Consider the following 22,407-nt stretch of genomic DNA (forward strand, 5'->3'; position numbering starts at 1 on the left):
TGTTGGCAATAACAACACGAATATGGTCCCGTAGAGAGACGAGCATCGAAGAAAATGTGGGTCCACTGTACTGGGATTCAAGACACGAACTGAACTGGCACAAAGATGATGTGGCTGACTCACTTCATGCAATAATACGTAGGCGAAAACATCATTTCAAATCGTATTTCATTCCATTTGTAAGATACCCGTGTTTTAAGAGGAAAATTAGTTTTCTAAAGAAAAAATACAGCTTAGTGTTTGAAATTCGACAATAATCATTAGAAACTCTTATAACAATGTATTATTTCTTGTTATGTATTCATGGGAAACGCGTGTTTCAAGACACCGTAACGGTAAACTCAGATTGTTGAACGATGCCTATACGGGTGAGTACAAACGCCACATGGCACGGAATTTTAGTAGGAAAATGTATAATTTGTAGTACTCCTATTTTCCTGTAGTTCCAATATTTATAAAATTCATTTATCTCCAACACAAAGCGCCTCAGACAATCTGGACGACTGATTCGCAAAATCAGTTGCCCTGAGTATAACTGCAATGTCGATCTCCATTTCATTAAATATGTATATCTGTGAGAATTTAAGTTAAGCGTCCACAGAAAGGTGCTGTCGATTCAACGGCTGTGCTTTGGGTGCCACGGATTGGCAGAACTCGGATGTTTGTTGATGGCTCACCTCCTGAGTGCTACCGTTGCTCCGTTTCCTCACTGCATTTCAGTGCCGTCGTTCCTCCGTTTTCTCACTGCATTTCACTGCTTTCTTATGATTTCCGGCTGAGGATGAACACATGCACACTGCTTCCCATTTGATAGTCTCAGACTGATGCTAAGCAACGAAGTGAGGCGCTGCACGAAAACCTCTATTGTTGAGGAATTCATCAGCCTGTGATTTGTTGCGTACTCTAAGAGGATATACGAAAAATAATCATTGTACAATTAAGAATACCATCCTCGATGTTGAATGTGGAAGGCAGTTCTGCATCCCGTTTTCATCAAAATTAGAGCGTGATTTTGTAATTTAGAGACTGGGAACAGGGCAAATCAGAATGAGAGGGTTTATTGATGATACGGAGTTACAGTGACTAGCAGTATTATACTCTTTGTAATTTTCGTTTCTTACCTTTACTAACACGGTGGCAGGCTCACTGGTTCGTGAATGTCTCTAGCACACATGAGAATATAAAGCACAGTGAAAATAACTATCTACCTCTTGTGCAAAACGTGGGGTACAGGAAACAAGTAGCGACTGTTTCTTTATTTCTCAAGCCGTCAGCTGCGAGACTAACGGTATAAGCAGGAAAACTAGTTCAAAAATGGCTCTGAGCACTATGGGACTTAACATCTTAGGACAACACACACCGAAATGCCCGAGGCAGGATTCGAACCTTCGACCGTAGCGGTCGCGCGGTTCCAGACTGAAGCGCCTAGAACCGCTCGGCCACAACGGCCTGCGGAAAACTAGTGATTTGATCAATGGTGTGTCATATCAAGAGTGCAGCACTTGGAGTCAGTGTTTTTGGTTGTAGGGAAGATTTTCGTACTGTGATTGGCGTCCGAAGGAGACGCGCTATTTTGGCGGGATTGTCTAGTTGGAGGGAAGCTTTGCAACTGTACCCCAGTACTTCTTAACTTTGCAGTTGGTAACTGGCACTGTTTCGTACGAAGGAAATGGCAGGGCGCAAGTGAGCACCATGTGACGTGCACTTCTTGTTGATTGCACAGCTGTCCACATCGACCTTGGGTTAACAACCGGAGCGCATCGAATTGCACTTTGGTCGCGGAGGTCTCTGCATCGAATCTGGGTACAGTAGCAATAGAAGACGGATCATCTTAGCGTTTCATTGCGACTCAGCCCGCAACATCTTCAAGTTGAGGCAGGGTGACGACATTGTCTTCACGAAGGGGTCTGTAGCGTACAGCTCGGTGCACCACCATCACATTTACGGTGTGCATAATTGGCGGCACTGACAGAGTAGGTCAATCCGATTTCACACTCACTGCATCCAGAACGATTGCCTGTCTCAGGTTCAACGCACTTGTACTGCATGTGTGAATTTCTGGAGATAGTTACCAACTTACTGTCACTGTTTCGATCATGAAGTAGCAGGAATATACAAATTTCAGTTATACACACATCACCTTGGTTCCGAGAGTTCCGGAACCTGTACAGGAAATTGGAATAGAGATCAACATAAACATCATTTCCGCCCTTTTTATTGCTCATGAAAACCACACATTGCATGTTGTACCACCATACAGCGAGACCTTCACGGGTGGTGGTTCAGACTGCTGTACACACCGGTACCTCTAATTACCAGTAATAAGTCATCTTGTATTGATGCATGCCTGCATTCGTCGTGGCATACTATCCACAAGTTCATCAAGGCACTGTTGTTCCAGTTATCCCACTCCTCAACGGCGATTCGGCATTGATCCCTCAGAGTTGTTAGTGGGTCACGTCGTCCATAAACAGCCTTTCAATCTATCCTAGGCATGTCCGATAGTGTTCATGTCTGGAGAACATGCTGGCCACTCTAGTCGCGCGATGTCGTTATCCTAATGTAACTAATTAATGGAAAATCTCATATAAAGATGTGAAACAATTACTAACAAAGAGATAGAGGGGCTGGCCAGTACTACCTCAGCTCAGTACAGCCGATAGAAACACAAAAAACAACCGAAAATTTAAGTTCCTAGCTTTCGGAATAAATGTTCCTTCATCAGGGAGGAGAGAGGGGAAAGAAAGGGAAGAAGGGAAAGTGGATTTAGTTACTCACAACCCAGGTTATGAAGCAACAGGGAAAGGAAAACAGGGAAGGTAGCAAGGATGGAGGCATGGTTGTCAGAGGGAAGCCAAAGATATTCTACTGCAGGTACTGTGCCAGCTTCAAACCACAGAGGATGCATACAGAAGTAAAGAGCTGTACATCCACCTTGCTGCACACCTCTTTACTTCTGTATGCATCCTCTGTGGTTTGAAGCTGCCGATATGGTTGCAGTATCGGTCGGAGGATTGTATTCACATATCGTGCAGCCGCTATGGTGTCTTCCATGACCACGAGCGGCGTGCATTGACCACATATAATGCCACCCCAAAACAGCAGGGAACCTCCACCTTGCTGCACTCGCTGGACAGAATATCTAAGGCGTTCAGCCTAACCGGGTTGCCTCCAAACACGTCTCCGACGATTGTCTGGTTGAAAGCATAAGCGACACTCAACGGTGAAGAGAACCTGATGCCAATCCTGAGCGGTCCATTCGGCATGTTCTTGGGCCCATCTGTACCGCGCTGCATGGTGTCGTGGTTGCAAAGATGGACCTCGCCATGGACGTCGGGAGTGAAGCTGCACATCATGCAGCCTACTACGCATGGTTTTAGCCGTAACACGACATTCTGTGGCTGCACGAAAAGCATTATTGAACATGGTGTCATTGCCACCAGGGTTCCTCCTAGCTCTAATCCGTAGGTAGCGGTCATCCACTGCAGTAGTAGCCCTTGGGAGGCCTGAACGAGGAAGGTCATCGACATTTCCTGTCTCTCTGTATCTCCTCCGTGTCCGAACAACATCTCTTTCGTTCACTCCGAGACGCCTGGACACTTCCCTTGTTGAGAGCTTTCCCTGGCACAAAGCAACAACGCGGATGCGATCGAACCGCGGTTAGTGGAATGACTGGAAATGATCGGCTGTCGGACCCCCTCCGTCTAATAGGCGCTGCTCATGCATGGTTGTTTACATCTTTGGGCAGGTTTAGTGAGATCTCTGAACAGTCAAAGGGACTGTGTCTGTGTTACAATATCCACAGTCAACGTCAATCTTCAGTTCGGGGAACCGGGGTGATGCGAAACTATTTTTGATGTGTGTAGTTGTACGAAATTAGAGAGTAAATTTTCAAATGGGCGAGTAGTAAATTCACAGATGCAGGAGGATCACTTCTATCCACTCAATCTTCCAGATAAATATCGATAAACACAATTGTCAGAGATTTCATAGTTGCGTTTTATGTTGTTTCAATGGATATGTTTGTGAATAGATACGAGTATTCAATTAGTCTGTATTTCTATTTGGTGTCTTTATTTACATTAAGTTATATGGAGTCAACCAGTATTCAAATGGATTCTATCAATCGCATTTAATCATATATAAATATTTGTTGTTCCAGTCTGACAGCTGGGAGTACCACCGCATAAAGGTAATGCATCTGTTTTAGTGTCTCGGGACGAATACCATGATAAAATGTACAATTTATTGAGATGACAGCATGTACCGGAAGATTAGCAGGGATCCCACTAATCGAGTGGCGAAGAGAACTGCTTCGCTTCTGAATGATTCTCCCTTCCCACCAGACGTTGTTCGGAGATTGAAACCAAGTGGTGCGTTGCCTCCTAGATTTTATGGACTACCAAAGGTCCACAAGAAAGATGTTCCTCTCCGCCCCATAGCGAGTAACATAGGCTCTCCGACCTATGACGTTGCCAAACACCGGACATCGTTGTTGAGGCCTCTTGTGGGAAAATGTGTTCACCACGTAAGAAACTCTGCTGATTTCATTAGTAAACTTCTTATTTAATAACAATTTTTTGAACAGACGGGCGGAGCCCATTATCCCCTCTGGTGGCCAATTTATTTATGGAAGACTTCGAGGAGAAGGCGCTTGAATCTGCTGACTTGAAACCCACGGTATTCTGGAGGTATGATGATGATACCTTTGTCGTTTGGTCCCATGGTGAAGATAACTTACAAGACTTCTTAAGACATCTGAACTCCCTCCACGATCAAATAAAGTTCGCAATGGAAATTGAAAACGAGGGATGCCTTCCATTCTTGGATGTTCTGCTTCGGCACAGAGAGGATGGCACTTTGGGACATGAAGTGTATCGGAAGCGGACGCACACGGTTTTGTATTTACGTGCAAATAGCTGCTACCACCGTGCCCAGACGATGAGTGTTCTCCGAACTTTGACCCATAGAGCGCATATTATCTCTGACGAAAGCAGTCTGCAAGATGAACTTTCCCACTTACAGAAAGTGTTTGATGACAATGGCTACTCCCCACAGCAAATACAGAAGGCACTGAAAATGAAAACGACTGAGGCGACAAAAAAAGCAGAAGAAGACGAAGAAACCTTTAAATCGATGGTCTTCCTGGCATATGTGGGTAGGCTCTCATACAAATATAGAACAGATTCTCAGCAGACACAAAGTAAAAGTGATTTTTCGTCCTCCACCCAAGACGTCTGCACTCGTGGGATCCATCAAAGAATGTTTGCTGCTCCGAAAATCTGGAGTTCACAAAGTTCCACGTGAATGTGGCCTTTCTTACATTAGACAAACAACTCGTACTGTCCAAGAAAGATGTACAGAACGCCGGGGGTACACACGACTTTTACAACCTAACAAGTCGGCAATGACAGAGCACTGTATTGACACGGGTCACAGTATTTTGTATGACAACGTCGAAATTTTGGCAACTACATCATCTTTTTTGGACTCTAATATCAAGGAGGCAATTGAAATTCGCTTGACGTCGAATTTAATTAATAGAGACAGTGATTTCAACCTTGATAAATCATGGAATCCGGCACTTGCTGTAATAAACTCACAAAGACCCCGTCACAGTGCAGCTCACAATGATATATCGACACGCCAACTCAGATCGACTGTGGAATCATAGATGTAACTTGCACATTGTGCACTTCTGTGCCGCCGACCAACTTCTCTGGCGCATTTGCATCTGAGGCCGCTTGCGCAGTTGCGCGGTACACGAGGACAAAGGGACGAAGCGAGCACAGGAGCGGCAGTCTTGGGGCTCACTCTGAAGATAGCTGAACGTTATACGGCCGAAATATCAGAAGAAGGAGAATTCTTGCGGCTGCACAGTCGAAAATTAATGGAACAAAAAATGTTCAAATTTGTGTGAAATATTAACTCTGGAAAATGTTTTCGTGGCATTCCCTGAGTGATCTTGTCATTCTGGAAGTCACAATGGATCAATGCAAGTATGGATTTATCCTTGGGGATCATGTCAAACCATACAGGTTGTTTGTCTTCCTCGGCACGATGGCATCTACCAGCAGGACAATGCAAAGGAACACACAGCTCGAAACGTACGTGTGTGGATCGAAGAGCACTAGGATGAGTTTAACATTCTCCTCTGGCCATTAGACTCCCCGGATTGAAACCTATCGCAGCTGGCCACGGCACTGAAGCCGGCAAGGCTCCAGATCCCTGTTGGAACCTTCCAGAACCCCACTGACACTCAACTTGCTCGCCTCGCAGCGGTTCTCGCTGCAAAATGTAATTTTCCAGGTTTTTGACAGGTGGTCACAATAATGTGACCGGACAGCGTATATAGATTTAACGCGGTACTAAAAATAAAATAAATACACTCCTGGCAATGGAAAAAAGAACACATTGACACCGGTGTGTCAGACCCACCATACTTGCTCCGGACACTGCGAGAGGGCTGTACAAGCAATTATCACACGCACGGCACAGCAGACACACCAGGAACCGCGGTGTTGGCTGTCGAATGGCGCTAGCTGCGCAGCATTTGTGCACCGCCGCCATCAGTGTCAGCCAGTTTGCCGTGGCATACGGAGCTCCATCGCAGTCTTTAACACTGGTAGCATGCCGCGACAGCGTGGACGTGAACCGTATGTGCAGTTGACGGACTTTGAGCGAGGGCGTATAGCGGGCATGCGGGAGGCCGGGTGGACGTACCGCCGAATTGCTCAACACGTGGGGCGTGAGGTCTCCACAGTACATCGATGTTGTCGCCAGTGGTCGGCGGAAGGTGCACGTGCCCCTCGACCTGGGACCGGACCGGACCGCAGCGACGCACGGATGCACGCCAAGACCGTAGGATCCTACACAGTGCCGTAGGGGACCGCACCGCCACTTCCCAGCAAATTAGGGACACTGTTGCTCCTGGGGTATCGGCGAGGACCATTCGCAACCGTCTCCATGAAGCTGGGCTACGGTCCTGCACACCGTTAGGCCGTCTTCCGCTCACGCCCCAACATCGTGCAGCCCGCCTCCAGTGGTGTCGCGACAGGCGTGAATGGAGGGACGAATGGAGACGTGTCGTCTTCAGCGATGAGAGTCGCTTCTGCCTTGGTGCCAATGATGGTCGTATGCGTGTTTGGTGCCGTGCAGGTGAGCGCCACAATCAGGACTGCATACCACCGAGGCACACAGGGCCAACACCCGGCATCATGGTGTGGGGAGCGATCTCCTACACTGGCCGTACACCTCTGGTGATCGTCGAGGGGACACTGAATAGTGCACGGTACATCCAAACCGTCATCGAACCCATCGTTCTACCATTCCTAGACCGGCAAGGGAACTTGCTGTTCCAACAGGACAATACACGTCCGCATGTATCCCGTGCCACCCAACGTGCTCTAGAAGGTGTAAGTCAACTACCCTGGCCAGCAAGATCTCCGGATCTGTCCCCCATTGAGCATGTTTGGGACTGGATGAAGCGTCGTCTCACGCGGTCTGCACGTCCGGCACGAACGCTGGTCCAACTGAGGCGCCAGGTGGAAATGGCATGGCAAGCCGTTCCACAGAACTACATCCACCATCTCTACGATCGTCTCCATGGGAGAATAGCAGCCTGCATTGCTGCGAAAGGTGGATATACACTGTACTAGTGCCGACATTGTGCATGCTCTGTTGCCTGTGTCTGTGTGCATGTGGTTCTGTCAGTGTGATCATGTGATGTATCTGACCCCAGGAATGTGTCAATAAAGTTTCCCCTTCCTGGGACAATGAATTCACGGTGTTCTTATTTCAATTTCCAGGAGTGTATTTTTTAAGCTTTTCTTACTTTTTCAACTCTCATATTCAAGTGGGAGTAGAGTGGCATAATTATGGTGTCATGCAGTGTTTGTATATGTGAGGGGAGATGTGGGAAGGAGTAGGGTGGTCTGTGAAAGAGGGTATTTGGGCGACGTTCTGTCGAATTGGGAATGTGGAATTGGAGTAGGCATGCAGGTGGAGGTGCGGGGGCCATTTTATGTACTTGCCCCAGCGCCCTCAGGGTAGTACTTACACGTTTGCAAAGGCTGTTCGAATTACAGTAATCTTCTACAAATCCGAGAAAAGAAATAAAATTGGCAAACAAACTGAGCTTAATAGTAGACACATAACACACAAAGTAGGTCCCCGTTGCCAAAAAATTGTCCAAAGAGTATGGCAGAGTTCGTACATCTTCACACGCTTCTGACAGTAAGAGGAAGTTACGCCGTACAAGGGAACTTATTGGCTACTTCTCATACAAGGTACCAAACATTTTCTAACGGTTCTGTACAAACCTTAGTTTTCCTATAAAAACTAAAGTGACACTACGACATAAGCCATATAACATATGCAAACTAATATAGTCTGAAGTGTATATAATCAGCTGCCGAAGCTGCGACCATTTCTATGTGGCTCGAGATGGCAGGAAATTTAACGTGAGCTTGAACGGACACTTTCCAGTTTTTTGTCTTCAAGAACCAAATAAACCAGCAGTAGCTGCCTGTTTGTTTGAAACTACTCACATTGGCGGCAATATTAAAAAAGGTTTCCCGATTCTAGGTCCACAACAAAAGCCTATAAACTAGACATACTAGAATATCTCTATATTTCTGAGCACTTTACACAAGTATATCAGACGCTTCTCGAAATAAATAAGTAAAAGGAGAGCCAAGACAGTAAATATGGACATACACTGTGGAATCAAAAGTATCCGGACACTTGGCTGAAAATGACTTACAAGTTCGTGGCGCCCTCCATCGGTAATACTGGAATTCAATATGGTGTTGGCCCACCCTTAGTCTTGATGACAGCTTCCACTTTCGCAGGCATACGTTCAATCAGGTGCTAGAAGGTTTCTTGGGGAATGGCAGCCCATTCTTCACGCAGTGCTCCACTGAGGAGAGGTATCGATGTCGGTCGGTGAATCCTGGCACGAAGTCGGCGTACCAAAACATCGCAAAGGTGTTCTACACTATTCTGGTCAGGACTCTCTGCAGGCCAGTTCATTACAAAGATGTTGTTGTCGTGTAACCATTCCGCTACAGGTCGTGCAGTATGAATAGGTGCTCGACCAAGTTGAAAGATTCAATCGCCATCCCCGAATTGCTCTTCAACAGTGGGAAGCAAGAAGGTGCTTAAAACGTCAATGTAGGCCTGTTCTGTGATAGCACCACGCAGAACAACAAGTGGTGCAAGTCGCCTCGATGGAAAACACGACCACACCACAACATCACCGCCTCCGAATTCTGCTGTTGGCACTATACAAGCTGCCAGATGACGTTCACCGGGCATATGCCATATGCAAACCCTGCCATTGGACCGACACATTGTGTACCGTGATTCGTCACTCCACACAACGTCTTCTCACTGTTCAATCGTCCAATGTTTAAGCTCCTAACACGAAACGAGGCGTCGTTTGGCATTTACCGGCGTGATGTGAGACTTATGAGCAGCCGCTCGACCATGAAATCCAAGTTTTCTCACCTCCCGCTTAACTGTCATAGTTCACTTCGTTTGATTGCGATTTATTTGTAGTAGCAACAAAATTGTAATGTCCTTGAGAGTAATTCTTCTTCCCGAGTATGGTAATTCAGTAGAGTACACCTTGTAACGTTGTTGTATTAATTTGTTGTGAAAGCAGTGCTGATAGACAATAAAAGCGGGTTACAAGCTGTGAGCTATCTGAGGAAGTTAACCTTGCATTACTGCGCAACTGTTTCACCAGGTATCCAGTCTAGCTTACCAAATTCCCAACCAGACTAACATTAATTATAATCTTTTAATAGTCAATATATATATATATATATATATATATATATATATATATATATATATATATAAAATTTAAACTGATTTATTTCTTTTTATTTAAATTCACTTATATATATATATATATATTAAACTTGAGTCATAACTAAGCTGGTGCCTTATTTAGGATTGTGAAAATGTGAATTTGTAATCTTACGGAACACATCAAATATGGAGCCAAGATTGGGAGACTGCATACAACACTGCATTCATGAAATACACTCCTGGAAATGGAAAAAAGAACACATTGACACCGGTGTGTCAGACCCACCATACTTGCTCCGGACACTGCGAGAGGGCTGTACAAGCAATGATCACACGCACGGCACAGCGGACACACCAGGAACCGCGGTGTTGGCCGTCGAATGGCGCTAGCTGCGCAGCATTTGTGCACCGCCGCTGTCAGTGTCAGCCAGTTTGCCGTGGCATACGGAGCTCCATCGCAGTCTTTAACACTGGTAGCATGCCGCGACAGCGTGGACGTGAACCGTATGTGCAGTTGACGGACTTTGAGCGAGGGCGTATAGTGGGCATGCGGGAGGCCGGGTGGACGTACCGCCGAATTGCTCAACACGTGGGGCGTGAGGTATCCACAGTACGTCGATGTTGTCGCCAGTGGTCGGCGGAAGGTGCACGTGCCCGTCGACCTGGGACCGGACCGCAGCGACGCACGGATGCACGCCAAGACCGTAGGATCCTACGCAGTGCCGTAGGGGACCGCACCGCCACTTCCCAGCAAATTAGGGACACTGTTGCTCCTGGGGTATCGGCGAGGACCATTCGCAACCGTCTCCATGACGCTGGGCTACGGTCCCGCACACGGTTAGGCCGTCTTCCGCTCACGCCCCAACATCGTGCAGCCCGCCTCCAGTGGTGTCGCGACAGGCGTGAATGGAGGGACGAATGGAGACGTGTCATCTTCATCGATGAGAGTCGGTTCTGCCTTGGTGCCAATGATGGTCGTATGCGTGTTTGGCGCCGTGCAGGTGAGCGCCACAATCAGGACTGCATACGACCGAGGCACACAGGGCCAACACCCGGCATCATGGTGTGAGGAGCGATCTCCTACACTGGCCGTACACCTCTGGTGATCGTCGAGGGGACACTGAATAGTGCACGGTACATCCAAACCGTCATCAAACCCATCGTTCTACCATTCCTAGACCGGCAAGGGAACTTGCTGTTCCAACAGGACAATACACGTCCGCATGTATCCCATGCCACCCAACGTGCTCTAGAAGGTGTAAGTCAACTACCCTGGCCAGCAAGATCTCCGGATCTGTCCCCCATTGAGCATGTTTGGGACTGGATGAAGCGTCGTCTCAAGCGGTCTGCACGTCCAGCACGAACGCTGGTCTAACTGAGGCGCCAGATGGGAATGGCATGGCAAGCCGTTCCACAGGACTACATCCAGCATCTCTACGATCGTCTCCATGGCAGAATAGCAGCCTGCATTGCTGCGAAAGGTGGATATACACTGTACTAGTGCCGACATTGTGCATGCTCTGTTGCCTGTGTCTATGTACCTGTGGTTCTGTCAGTGTGATCATGTGATGTATCTGACCCCAGGAATGTGTCAATAAAGTTTCCCCTTCCTGGGACAATGAATTCACGGTGTTCTTATTTCAATTTCCAGGAGTGTAACACACGAAGGACATTGAAACATATGCAAGAGGAAATTAACCACAACCAACAGATTCAATTTTCACCCAAAGAAGTTCCCTTCGTAGCGCAATCCTGTCCGTCATGTAATTACCACACACTGGTATACTAAATTCATATTAACTCTCTGTGAAATCTTCCCGAAAAGAATAGTTAAGGGCTACTTTGATGATTACACCGCATGCTTCAAGTGGTCAACTTGGTTTACACAAAGAGTGTAATTCCACAATAATTTTGATAGTTAAAATAAATTAGATCTAAAGCAATTTACTAAAGAAAAACCTCGAACTGGTTACTATCGTCTTACTATTAACCTGATTAGTCAATCAATTGTATAATCACGTGTTACTGGTCTCAGAAAGTACACCCCACGTGGGTTGAACATAAACAAAAGTCTCTATATTGAAAAATATTGTCAAAACGAGACGTTATAATCTCACACACATTCGTATTTAAGATTGATGATCTTAGAGTTACTGATCAACACGTGGTTCCACTTTAGTCACAAAGTAGTGACAAAGCAACTACCGGAATATATTCTGAACTTCACACTCGAATTACATTGCGTTGCAATTTAAGATAACATTAGATATTTTAGAGCTAAACCTGAAATAAAGGTCATTATATTTTCAGTTAGTCTGATCTTAAAAAATCCATTGTCCTACACGCGCTTAGCCGGAGATCTTACCAGTTCAGACGCTCGCCACGGACAGACTGACCTGCGGGGCTGATACCGTGCGTGCTTCACAGATACCAACGGAAGTGACCAGAGAGGCAACTCTCTATACCAACATGACAAGAATAGAAACCTCTTTGCTTCTAGAAAGCGTAGTTACCTGTTCCGAAGTTGGTCCTACTGTTCTCTAGTTCGAACACCATAGAGGAATTATGCCACGGGCAATCAGTGAAGCAGATTTCCGCAAAATTTTGATATCTTGCAGCCATATAGTTTGTTTGAAACTGATTCTCAAAAACCTTTTCCATTCATTTAAATATATAACGTTGACTGGGTGTGGTTGAATAACCAGGCCATTGCGGATACCCTTGATTGAAACTTGTAAAACCAAAAGACGGAGTTTTCGTCCTGAAACGCTTATCGGTAAATATGTTATTTAGTTCTGTTCAATCAGAAGACTGATTTGACACAACTCTCCGTGCTAGACTATTCTGCGCAAGTCCTGCCTTCACTGCATGATTGCGGAAGCCTCCTTCACGCGAAACTGCTTACTTAGTCGAGTGTTTGAACTCTCTAGAATTTCTTACCCCAAAACTTCCCTGTATTACCAAATCAACCATTCGTTGATGTCTCATATGTGTTCTAGCAATCGTTCCTTCGTTAGTCAAGTTGTGCTTTAAGGGTGTTTCCTCCCCAGTGTGATTTAATAGGGGTCAGTAGTTATTCAGTTTACACATTTAATCACCAGTATTGTTCTGTAGAACGATATCTCTAACACTGCTGATTTCCTCTCGTCTGTGACGCTTCTCGTAAAATTTTCGCTTCCTTGTAAGTCTTCACCCCAGACAGACACTCTCTCTCACACACACACACACACACTCGCGCGCGCGCACACACACACAAACATGCACCACGAAGGAATTATCCGAATAGGAGGGAAATCGGTAGATGTGACGTACCTGCACAGACAAACAACTGATGACAACTTCAGAAAAATTGGATGGTTTATTCAAGGATGACTTACTATGAAGAGCAACAAAGCCGGCGTCGAATATCATCGATGTGCCGTTATGCTGTAAGAGTGCCGCGGGTGACAACCAAAGTGGTTTTGTTGTGAAATGAAATGGCATCCCAGAGCATCACTCATGGCTGTCGAGCCAGGAGGGTGTCTAACCGCTGTCTGGGGAGTTTACAGACATGTCCTCATCGTGGAATGTCATTGAACGGAGTAGAATTGTCTTCAGTGGTGAATCCCGCTTTGAACTAAGACCCGGTGACCCGGTGTAACCGGGTAACTCCTTTTGATGCTAGTCAATTGTCAGGATGAGGAATACTGAAAAGGGCATTTGATTCTAAAGCATTAGGTCAGGGTGAAAAACATTAAATAAATTACTTTTCTCTGTTAACAACATGTGGGCAAGTTGTGTTCTTCTTTGGCTCGGGTATGAGGTATAGTGAAACAGCATTTTTACATAAGATAACCTTTATTGAAAGATTTGTACAATGGTTTCCTTACTGAATTGTTCTGGTTGGGAGAGCGGCAGCTGTGTCATTTGCGAAGCCTTCTGCTGCATGAGCGGCGGCGTCTGATTACGCCTGGCGGTGTGTATCTCATGTCGCTGTTTCGCCCAGTTGACTGGAGACGTGCATCGTGAGGTGGCCCGTTTTATTATTGAGAACGAAGTCGTGAATTGGATGGTGATACCTTAGATGTGGCGTCCCAGTGTTTCTCTTCTCTACGCAGCCGCGTGTGTCAGTGCTGTGCGTCGGCCAGCGGAGCGGCGCGGCTGGGGAAGGCCAGTGTCTTGGACTCGAACAACGGACTCCAGCTTGCCAGTCTTCGGCTGTCAGATCTTCGTCAACAGCTCACAGGTGACTGCTGATGTGCGCCCGTCTCCTTCTCGTCCTCACGAGTCACCCGGGTAAGTAGAAATCAGTCTTCAAATACCTTCTAACTTCTGTCTTCTGGCGGCGAGGCTGTTGCTTGCTATTCCATTACAGCTGCGGACTTGGTGCTTCTGTGTACGATATAGTCTCTTCCTGCATGACGGTCTTCAGCACCGACTGAATTGTACTGGAACTGAACTCGAACTGAAACTGAACTGAGAACTACTGTCGGGCCCATTGCATCTCGCGTAGTTATTTACTTCAATTCACTGGAGGTGAACGACTTCATGGTCATTGCCTCTACTGTCACGTTGAAAAGCTTCTCGAAGAATCTTCTTAATGTCGGTCGTTGGCTCTTGGAATGTAGGCGAGGGCCTTTGATCACGTGTGACAATTGAGAAACACGTGAGCCGGTCGGGCTATGCCCTGATGGCTGAATCGACATCTTCCGCTTATGTTCAAATGGTTCAAATGGCTCTGAGCACTATGGGACTCAACTGCTGTGGCCATCAGTCCCCTAGAACTTAGAACTACTTAAACCTAACTAACCTAAGAACATCACACACATCCAGGCCCGAGGCAGGATTCGAACCTGCGACCGTAGCAGTCGCACGGTTCCGGACTGCTCGCCTAGAACCGCGAGACCACCGCGGCCGGCTTCGCTTATGTGGGGAGGGCGATGGCTTCTCCTGAATGTGCTGACTTGCAAGCGCCGGTTGTTGCCACTGCTGCTCTGCCCACTGTTTGCCAGTGTGTAACTATTCTAAACTAAACTAAGTTTTTCATTTATTTTCTAATTTATACTTTACTTCACATTGATTTCACTAATTTATTTGCCTGTCTTAAGTACCACTCAACACCGGGAAGACTGAACCTAGACAGAATTGAACGTTACCCACCATACGGCCTGACAACCAGGACTCATTGTCTGGGGTGCCTTTTCCTTTCTTAGCAGAACCACTTGTTCGTCATCTGTGGCACCCGTGTAGGAGAGCGGTACATCGCCGATATTCTATGCTCTGTTTTGGTGCCCTTCATATCAAGCCATCCAGGTTTACATTTCAGCAAAATAATTCTTGGCCGCACACGGCGAGAGTTTCTGCTGATTGTCTTAGTGCTTGCCGAACCCCACGTTGACTAGCAAGATCACCACATCTCTCCCTAGTTGAGAATGTTTGGAGTGTTAAGGGCAAGGGACCTCCAACCAACTCGGGAGTTTGACGACCTAACGCACGAATTGGACAGAATTTGGCACGACATCCCTCAGAATGACATCCAGCAATTCTGTCAGTGAAAGATAATCCGAATAACTGCTTGCATGAGGGCCATAGGTGGACCAACAGCCCTCTCTTACTCGCTACTAAACGGGTTTATGACATGCGGAATGACAGTTGTGGAAAGGCGGAATGTGTTGACATTTCTTTGAAACGCAACACACTTCATATACCTTTTGATTTCACATTCTTTGCCTTCGCCAACTTACAATCAGATTGTCACATTCCAACCTAACCTAGACCTGGGACTAAGCTACACATCAGTCTGTCACCACAACTAGGCTTTTTTGCATTTACATTCTTGGCTTCATCAACTCACACGCCAACTGTCATATTCCAACCTAACATAGACCTCGGGCCACGCTACAGATCAAAGTGTCACCACAACCAAGCTTTTAGACTTCAGTATCGTTGGCTTTCCTAGTTCACTACAAAACTAACACATGAAACTGCCTGGCAGATTAAAACTGTATGCCGGACTGAGACTCGAACTCGGGACCTTTGCCTTTCGCAGGCAAGTGCTCTACCATATGAGCTACCCAAGCATGACTCACGACCCGCCCTCACACCTTCAGTTCTGGCAGTACCTAACCTCCAACCTTCCAAACTTCAAAGAAGCTCTTCTGCGAACCTTGCAGAAAGGCAAAGGTCCCGAGTTCGAGTCTCGATCCGGAACCCAGTTTTAATCTGCCAGGAAGTTTCATATCAGCGCACACTCCGCTGCAGAGTGAAAATCTCATTCTGGAAACTAACACATGCATACTTAATGTATATTTCGAGCTAAGATACTGATCAGTTCGTCATCCGAAGCGGGATTTTAGTTTTCGTTAGTTAACCTAGACCTCAGGCGAAGCTATACGTCAGTGTGCCACCACAACCAGGGTTTTTGTTTCACATTCGTGGTCTTCGCAAGCACTCGAGCACACTGTCACCTTCCAACCTTCCTAGGTTCCATAGTAACGTCTCTCCACAGAACTGTGACTCCATAAAGGTATTCCAACACCCTCCTTAACTACTGCTTCTCCTTCATATTCTTCGACTTCAACTACACTCAGGTTTTTTGCACAAGCTGTGAATAACCTTGTGCTAGCTGTATTTCATCGTTGCTACCTTCAGAACGTCAGACAGTGTAGTCAGCCAAGAGTGTCAACACTTTGTCTAAACCTACAACGTGGGCTTTCCTTCTATAACCTATGTTCTGGGATAAGTCAATATTGGCTCTCGTGTTCCTACATTTCTCCGAAGCCCCAACTGATCTTCCTCATGATCAGCCTGTTCCGCTTTCCCATTCCCATGTAAGTAATTCTTGTTTGTATCTTGCAGCCACGGCTTATTAAACGGATACTTCGGTAATATTCGCCCTGTCGAACAACTACGGTATATAAATATTTTTCAAAACAAAATCAGTTGTCAGCTCTACAGTTCTAATATTCTTATTGCAGTTAATCGGTTTCGACAGGTTAACCTTCTGGGGCCGGCTAAGTGCAATAAAATATTACAATTGTGCAGCTGATAATTGATTCTATTAAAAAAAAGGGAATGATCCCACACCATAACAGTATTATTCGCGTGAATCATCTGTGCTGACGTCATCTCTAAAGGACTATTATGTAGCCCGGAACCCGAGCCCAGTTGCAGGTTACTATCAAACGGTGTCCAGGGCAACCAAAATTTGATTTCAGTATTTCGCGTTTGACTGAATTTAAAAATTTAAAATACTGTCAGAAGGTACTCATTAAGAGGCATACTCATATGCTGAATGTTTGACACAATTGGGCATGCATTACAGTTAGAAACTGTATGTTTGCCTTGAGGCAGGGTAACTAACGGCGCGCGAATACCCGGATTGTATTCATCCAGTGTTTGAGAATGGGATCGCTTAGTGACTTCCAATAAACTTTGAACATAACTTCAAATCTGTACGAAACTTTTTCTCACTGAAACGTCTCACAAAATGAAAAAGGAAAAAATGTTTATCTGTTAGTACTTTTCCACTGGTTGTTTATGCAATAAGACTTGAGCATCAGACATGACGTTTCAATTTATTACATCTTTACTACCGACTCAGTTTGGAGGCAGTATTCAGATATACCACTGAATGTACCTGCAAAATTCTATCATTGCACGAGACATAGTTCAGGAGACATGATGTCACAGACATTTACATGTGTGTAAAGCTAGCTTTTGCTTAATACTTTAACATTGAGCCGTGGTCAGCTCACTTTAATGCCGTTTTTCCTTTTGGGCTTATTGTCACAATCGATTGGCGTCTTATTCCTCCCTCAGTTACTATTGAACGAGTTGCTCACCTGCCTCTGTCAGTGGCAGCAGCAGCGTTTATCGATACTGGTACTGCTGTAACTTCTTTGGTGTGGCAGTTATATTTCCATGTCATTGTCTGTGTGGCAGTTGGTCGACTGCGGCGGAGCAGCGAGGAAGCTGCGGCGTGAGATCAGGCCGGGGTCACTGGCGGCGTGCAGGCGCAGTCGGAGTTGTGTGGCACTAGCTGCGAGAACTGCTAAGTTCGTCGCCCACCGCACCTGCGTACTGGAGTTCAGTAATCAGTGAAACTGTCATGAAACCTCAACCGTTGTGACATCTCTTCGCTAATTGCTGGTTTTTGCATCCTGGGCTGCCCCCGCAAGCAGCAACGTGATGGTGTGTTGGAGTCGGCAAAATTCTGCAGCCGTCTCCCTGTATGGTGTTTAACCTTTGAAATTATTATAATGTATTAGTGAAGTGCACCAGCGGTATCTTCTGCCTTGTGGCCGTTAACGTTCCTCTTACCTGCCCTGATTGTTAGCGTAGTTTTGCGGCAGTGTGTTTTCCTCGCTGTGTTGATGCTGCCCGGCACGGCGTGTAGTTCGACAGCTTGGTGCTGTTCTCTTTTTCTCTTTGAGTGTTTATTCTGCTTTGACTGTGTTTATACGCCAATTATTAAGACATAATCCTGCTGCGGTCCTCGTCTTTGCTGGTGCCTTCGGTTGCCGTGCTGTTGGTCGAGTGGAAGGGAATGAATTAGGTGGTTGGTTGGTTTGTCAGCCATCCGTAGACCGTGCTGCAACCAGACTGTTTAGTGTTGCCCTTGGCTGGCTGTCACACCTAAACTGTGGTTTGAGTTTCCTCCCCAGGCCGACCCTTGGAACACTTCTGAGCACCACTGTTTGTTGTTTGTGATTGTCATTTTATTTGGTCGCAGGTGCTGTGCCAGGCCTTCAGTCTTGTATTAATGTTGTCTGTTTTATGTTTAGTATATGGCCTTCAGCCAAACTTCATAACAACTTTATGATTAGGCCTTCAGCCGTGTCTCATCTACAATTCTTGTTGCTCTATATTTAGGTGACCGGCCGCTGTGACCGAGCGGCTCTAGGCGCAGCTGCTACGGTCGCAGGTTCGAATCCTGCCTCGGGCATGGATGTGTGTGATGTCCTTAAGTTAGTTAGGTTTAAGTAGTTCTAAGTCTAGGGGACTGATGAACTCAGATGTTAAGTCCCATAGTTATTAGAGCCATTTGAACCATTTTGTATTTAGGCCTTCAGCCGTGTTTGTTTCAGAATCTGTGGCTTTAATACGTGAATCCTTGTCTGTAAGGTTTCTCTTTAATTATTCTGAATTCTTGAAACGGCCTTCAGACGTGTTCTGTAAATGTTTATCTTATAGTTGTCTTTAATTATTCTTGAGTAATTACTTGGGCCTTCAGCTGACAAGATAATTCAAGTTTTCTTAAGATGTTTTTCTGTTGTAGTGTGTAAAGGCTTATTCTTAAAGTCTCTCTTTTATCATGTAAAGAAATTTTTTTAAATTGGAATTTCGACCGAATAATTATCTTGAATTTTCCTTAGTATGGCCTTTAGCTGGAAGATATTGTAATGGCCTTTAGCTGGAAGATATTGTAATTTTACTTAAGTAAGGCCTTTAGTCGTTACTCTAAATCCTGGTGTTTTAAAATTAATCCTTTAAACATATTCTGGAGAAGTTACTTGGGCCCTCAGCCATGAATTGATCTTCGTTGTTTAAAGAGAAAACTGTGCATTGGTTTGAGAAATAAAGTTGTGTGTGTTCTTGTCTAACTAACAGTAATTGACCTTGGCCCCTTTCCACAACCTGAACTGCTCTGTCCTGCGAAACTCAGATTTCAAACATCAGGTGCAATGTCTTAACTTATTACTTCTTTGGTAATAATTCTATTCCGAACACACTTTGTAGACAGTAATTACGTACATCGCTGACTGTACCTGCAAAATTATCTCGTTCTACCGGGTGGTTATAATTGAAGTGCAGCTACTCTCATAGGTCCAGTGTGGGCTGCAATTATCGTTTGGCAGCGAAACTTAGTAGATATACTAACGCGTTAATGCAGAACTGATTTGAGCTGGAGAAATAGTTCCAATTTTCGCCACAGGTGCAAATCTGTCGGTGAACACTGTTTGTATGATGGTATGACATCTACTCTATCATTTGAGGAACCATAACGTGAGTAAACGGTATACCTATCGAGAAAACACGCCGTGCACTGTCAGTGAAACTGATTTATGTGAACGGCGTATCGCTGACTGAAAAGTCTGTGGAGATCGCCGATGTAATTAAATTGTTTAAAGAAGATGATAATGAAATTCTAAAATACGGCTGGGCTTTATGTGGAACATGGAAGACGAAGGCGTCGTATCTCTGTGGCAGTTACTGACGAGGTAGCCGTTCCTGTAACTGACCATGCAGCACATGCCCCGGGTAGTGCTATGCTCGTTTAGTGTCGTGAGAATTTGTTCATCCCATGGTCAACGGTACGGGGAGGTACTGATACACGTACAACATCAAGATTGTGCGGCAACTAAATCCTCATGATCCACAGCAACGTCCTGAATTTGGTCTTCGGTTTCTGACACGGATCAAAGTTGATAACATGTGGCTGGGCAATATTCTGTGCAATGGTGAGGTCCTACACTCCTAGGAGCGTAGGGGACGATGCGAGAGACCCACACCGCCGACTAGGCAAGGTCCTAATTTAGGTGAATGCCATTGCCTTCCTCCGACCGTAATGGGGATGAATGATGATGATGAAGACGACACAATAACACCCAGTCATCTCGAGGCAGGGAAAATCCCTGACCCCTCCGGCAACCGAACCTGGGACCCCTTGCGCGGGAGGAACACGAACTGCGGACATCTGTGGAGTGACGGGGAACATTTTACTGTGTAGGGTGCTATAAATACACAATACTGTCGAATATGGGGTATCGTTAAATTGCGTGTTGTGCACGAAGAGCCATTGTACTCGCCGTATGTGACTCCATCGCGTAAATTCTCTGTCAGACCTCTTTGAACATTGTACACCGAGAATTTCTGTCAGGTGTACTGTGGCGTCTGCACGTTATCGAGATCTCCTTGTATAACATGTGATTCCTGCTCTGGAAGAAAGCAACTGAGTGGAAATCGTTATTTTCATCCAAGATGGAGGAACACTTCGCTCTCCTATTACCCGCGCCGGCGAAACATTGCACTTGACAGTTAGCTTTTTGTCAAGTTAGGTTGGCTATACTGTAATAGCGATGTTGCAACAGCAGCCTCTACACACAGAGCAGACGATACAGTTTTCCATCCCGTCTCGTAAATGCAAGCGATTGAACAATTACGGAGTATATAAAAACTCGTTTTTAGTTATACTAAAATGACAGGAAGTAAACAACCATATAATAATGCACGTAACAGCACAACAATGCACACCCTTTCGATAACGGAGCAAAGAAATACAGAAAACAAACATCTGACCACTGGTACTTTATAATCAATACTGTACATAGTTTACAAAACAAATAATAACCGAAATTGCAATAAATAACCAATATTAGTAATTTTTCACTCACCAATTTACAGCGATAATGGCGCAATTCCATCCAGCTCGCCATCGTCACTATTGTCCGATTCATCGCCAAAACCGTCTTCATCGTCGTCATCTGCAAGACAAATCATTAACTGTTCATGGACACTGATAATGCCTTCTATTGTCTGTGCTACTGGTATAAGCTTCTCGACGTGCTCAACGTTTTTACTCCATGAGGCTGCATCCACAGTCACAAGATCTTCACGCAACAGCTTTTCCACCTCTGTTATTGTGAAGGACTTGTTGTTGCTCCTTACGTACATTTTTACATCACTCCATACTAACTCAATAGGATTGAAATGGCAGTGAGGTGGTCGCAGCCTTATTACACTATGACCCTGCTCCTAGGCAACTTCGTCTACTACATATGCAGGTATCGTAGGCATATTTTCCTTAACAAGAGAATATAATAGAACATTTGTCATACTCATATGCGTTGTAATATTGCCAGCCTGTAACCACTGCACCATAACTTCTTTCCCATCATTTGTGGTTGGGGCTTTGTTCAGTATCACCGAATGATATGGAGCATTGTCCATTACAATTGTTGTAGGGACAGGAAATTGTTTCAAAAGGTTCCTGAATTACTTATGAAATAGTGTGTGATCCACATCTTCATGGAAATCACCAGTCTTTTTTGATCTAAAAACTAAAAGTGCGTCGGAGACAAGACCACTGGAGGAGCCTGGATGGACCACAATTAATCTAGCTCCTCTTCCCGTCGGCTGATGGCCGCTACTGCTGGGTGTGTTATCCAGCATTTACTGACAGCTTCCCCGCATTAACCCACGTTTCGTCTACCCAAATTATGGAATGAATGTCTCTGTCCACAATTTTCTGCAAGAAAATGCTTCCAGCGGTAACAATATGTGCCCTTTCTAACAGTACTTTGCCTCCGTCTAGCGTTTTGTAACGGAAACCCATATTTTTAGCACAATTTTTAGTGATGTTTTACCACCCCTGAAGAGTTCACTTTGTTTTAAAGAGACTAATAACTTAGCTAAAGTTGGATTCCCTTTTCTGCTGTAGTAAGCATAAACATGTCTGCGAATTGCATGTCTGGAAAGAATCTAAATCTGTGATAGGACTAGGCTGCTTTTTCTTCTTTCCCGGGGTCGTTAAAAATGGATTATTTGATCCAAACAGCTCGGAATCATTACGGCTCACTTCAGTATCTTCCAAATTTTGTAGTAATA

The sequence above is a fragment of the Schistocerca gregaria genome, chromosome 5 (genome assembly GCF_023897955.1).
Source record: "Schistocerca gregaria isolate iqSchGreg1 chromosome 5, iqSchGreg1.2, whole genome shotgun sequence".
Taxonomy (NCBI): domain Eukaryota; kingdom Metazoa; phylum Arthropoda; class Insecta; order Orthoptera; family Acrididae; genus Schistocerca; species Schistocerca gregaria.